A 3,331-nucleotide genomic window follows, 5' to 3' on the forward strand; every position below is an offset into this window, starting at 1 on the left:
TTTTGGTGGAATATAGTTGTTTTACAATGTTGTATTAGTTTCAGGTGTACAGTAACATAATTCAGTTATACACATCTATATTATATATCTTCTTTTTTTACATTCTTCTCGTTTTTACATTGTGTCTTTTTAGATCTTCTGCCCATTTTTGGATCGGGTTGTTTGTTTTTTTGATATTAAGCTGCATGAGCTCTTTGTATATTTTGGAGATTAATCCCTTATCAGTTGCTTCGTTTGCAAATAATTGACATATACACGCTGCTACATATAAAATAGATAGCTAATAAGAGCCTACTGTCTAGCACAGGGAACTCGACTCAATACTCTGTAATGACCTCTGTGGGAAAAGAATCAAACACAGGAGTGGAAATATGTGGATATATAACCGATTCACTGTGCTGTACACCGGAAACTAGCACAACATTGTAAATCGACTCTACTCCGATAAACGTTAATTTTTAAAGTCCATTTAAACTATATTCTGAAGCACAGGAAACCCCACCACCATCAGAAAAAAAAATGATACTGGTGAGGTCTGATCTCTTACCCGTAGGGGAATATGGAGGAGAGGAAATTATCCAAAATACTGCCCGATGCAGCGCAGCGTGGGAGAGGTACGGAGAGCAGAGACGGCGATGTTGTGGAGATCAGAGAGGAAGGGTTTCTGGGCAGAAACACGAATGAGCAGCTCCAAGAAGGTGGGTTCTTGAAAATGGGCTCTTGGGCTGCAAAGGAGATCGTGCCCCGTTTTCCGGGGCAACATCACGTAGCAGGAGAGAAGTGAGCATGGTCCATGTTCGAGAACATTCGGTGGGGACAGGAAGGGGAGAGATGGGACAGTTAGCCTCAGGGAAGGAGGAGGGAGGTCTCGGGAACGTCTGAGGATGTCTGCCAGTTCTTTTTGCCTTTTAAAGATGCCCAGCCCCATCTGACATCTGGCATTCATGTCACGTCGGTGGAAGCAAAGCGGAAGAAAGGGTGGAAGAGGATGCCAGGGAAATGCCTCACGCGGAGACGAGTGGGTGGACAGCTGTGGCGGGAGGGGCAGGAGGTGTCTGCGGTCAGGACATGAGTTATGAAGGGGGCAGCTGGGGAGACTGGAAGGAGGGAGGAGGGTGGAGTCTGGGAGGGACAGCTGGACACTCAACGCTGGAGATGCTCTTCTCAGGAAGATAGGCCGCCAGAGCTGCATCTCAGATGGACAGATGACAGCATCCCTGAAAGCGGCCCCCACTCTTATTAGCCATTTCTGCACGTCCCTTGATAGAACGACAGGACATTCTCGTTAATGGTGTTTCACCCTCTTCCGTGCGTTTCCCTTGCTGTGAAATGCAGCGCTGAGTAAGCTGTATGGCTTCTTTTCTTTCTTTCTTTCTTTTTTTTTTAAACTTCACAGAACTCCCGAAGTCCCATCATTCTACAGGAATCAGATTGATGTCATCTAAACCTCAGCATATGCTTTTCGTTAATGATGGAAAGTTTCTTCCTCATCACCAAAGGAGTTTATGAGAGACCTAAGGGTATAAGTGAAACACTTTATTACTTAAAAAAAAAAAAAAATCACCTGTGTCTTTGGGAAAATTATCTGGAGATATGAAAACATATAGGAAAGTTAATAAAAAGGGATTCTACACTGTTTCTGTCAAATGTTCCATCCCCTGTAATGTAATGTCTTTTGTCAAGTTACGAGAGCAAAGCGTATGGCGCTTAATGACAGCATCTTGAATTCATATGGAGAGGCTGCATATGTGTCCATTATTTTTGAAATATGCTAAATGGACAGATTCTGGAAGTACCAGATGTGAAAATTTAAAAAAAAAAAAAAAAAAAAAAAAAGCATTTCATCCCCTGAAGTTTTGTCAGAACCCCTTAGGATTTGTTCACGTTTCTTACTTGAGTAAGAGCGTTTACTAACACTACTACGGGACGGGAGTAGTGTTACTTTGGGAGAAGCTAGTTATCTTGAAAGCATCTCTGCCCCCGTGTTTCACTGGCCGTGAAAGATTTTCTCTCCTTTCTGGGAGAGTTGATATGTGTTTGCCTTTTCTGACAGACTAACATTTGGGACCCATGAGCTTGTTCCAAGGTCCCTTCCCTCTTGAGCCTGGCCTGCTCCCGACCCTAGGGCTCTCCTCCCTCGAGCATTCTGAGGACGTGGGCCGGCCCGACTGCATCACCAGTTTATACATTGTAAAGGCTCCTCTTGCCTTCCGGGAGAGAGCAGAGCGGAACAGAGACGGAAGAGGATGGAAGTGCCAGGGCTCAGGATAATGCAGGGGAACCAGCCACCATAACAGATAGCTTCATTTTCTCTTGGAGAGACACCATGAATGGGGGAAGTGTCGGCTGGAGGTCTGGCCCCAGTTCTTCCCTGTGACCCCTTGAGACCTCTCTGAGATGTCTATAAACTCTGAAAGGGAGAACTCCCAAGGTTCGTTTTCATGCTGACAAACACTGCTTGTTTCCCTTCCAGCAAAGAAACGGCATATTCAGCGGGTGGTCACGGTCCACCCACATCCTCACTCTTCCAGAGAGCAGTGAGACTGCTAATCATTAAAAAACATCACCCTGCAAAATTGGGACAACTTCTGCCTCTCATAGCCTGAATCACTGTCCCCAGAGATACCAGGTCTCTGTCTCTAGAACTGGGGAATGGGACCCGATTTGGAGAAGAAATCTTTGCAGACTGTCACCTTCAGAACTCAGCCCTGTCTGAAAATCCATCCCGTCAAGGTTAGATTTTTTTTTTTTTTTTTTTTGCTTTTATTTATTTATTATTTAATTTTTTTTTTTTTGAGGTATGGTTGATTTACAGTATTATGTCCGTTTCGGGTGTACAGCGCAGTCATTCACTATTTTAAAGGTTTGTAGTTAATATAGAATATTGGCTGTGTTCCTTCCCCACGTTCTACAATATATCCTCGTGGCTTATCTGTTTTATACATAGTAGTTTGTACCTCTTAATCCGCTACCCGTCTGTGACCCCTCCTCCCCTTCCCTCTCTGCACTGGGAACCACTAGCTTGTTCTCCGTATCTGTGAGTCTGCTTCTGTTTTATTATAGTCATTCATTTGTTTGATTTTCTTTTTAGATTCCACATATAAGTGGTAGCATGGAATATTTGTCTTTCTGTGTCTGACTTATTTCACCTAGCATGATCATCTCTAGGTCCAGCCACGTTGCTGCAAATGGCATGATTTCATCCTTTTTCATGACTGAGTAATATTCCACTGTGTATATGCACCACATCTTCTTTATCCGTTCCTCTGTCGATGGACACTTAGGTTGCTTCCACGTCTTGGCTGCTGTAAATCGTGCTGCTGTGAACGTG

General features: G+C 44.1%; 1 long non-coding RNA gene across 1 annotated transcript; it reads left to right on the forward strand.

Annotated features, from left to right (window-relative positions):
• Positions 1 to 612: 612 nt before the first annotated feature.
• On the forward strand, positions 613 to 1,520 carry LOC136793354 (uncharacterized). Its single transcript, XR_010838549.1, has 3 exons — positions 613 to 698; positions 915 to 1,018; positions 1,397 to 1,520. It is a non-coding gene; the product is annotated as an uncharacterized lncRNA (long non-coding RNA).
• Positions 1,521 to 3,331: the final 1,811 nt, after the last annotated feature.

Source organism: Kogia breviceps, chromosome X (assembly GCF_026419965.1).
Source record: "Kogia breviceps isolate mKogBre1 chromosome X, mKogBre1 haplotype 1, whole genome shotgun sequence".
NCBI classification, from domain to species: domain Eukaryota; kingdom Metazoa; phylum Chordata; class Mammalia; order Artiodactyla; family Physeteridae; genus Kogia; species Kogia breviceps.